Raw genomic sequence first — 306 nt, 5'->3', positions numbered from 1 at the left:
GTGGGTAAAGAAGCAGGCAGCCCTCGATTCCTGAAATGTGACGTAATTCAGCCTCCGATCGGTGACTCACGCCATTGTTGCAAGTCTTTCGGGGTGGGATTTGGGGAACTGTTTCTCACACGCATCGTCCGGTTGGTGCGATTTCGCTGCTGTGGTTTTCTTTCGTGAGTTGGTTTTAGGCGATGTTGGTTATTTGCCACAATATGATGGATGGTGGGCCGGCGGTGTAGTGGGAAGACTTCATCTGTGAGGTTTTCGACTCTTTTTCCCTCAATGCCTATTTTGAAAAGGGTATTTTAGGTGTGC

The 306-nt window shown here is 49.0% G+C and overlaps 1 protein-coding gene across 1 annotated transcript in view; it reads left to right on the top strand.

Moving 5' to 3' along the window:
- LOC119586926 (phosphatidylinositol 3-kinase regulatory subunit alpha-like) overlaps positions 1-306 on the top strand; it is a gene marked incomplete in the record, with an annotated part of 97204 nt that overhangs the window by 5646 nt on the left and 91252 nt on the right.

Source organism: Penaeus monodon, chromosome 22 (assembly GCF_015228065.2).
Source record: "Penaeus monodon isolate SGIC_2016 chromosome 22, NSTDA_Pmon_1, whole genome shotgun sequence".
NCBI lineage: Eukaryota > Metazoa > Arthropoda > Malacostraca > Decapoda > Penaeidae > Penaeus > Penaeus monodon.
Note: the sequence above shows the minus strand (reverse complement) of the source record. Positions and strands in the feature narration are given on the sequence as shown.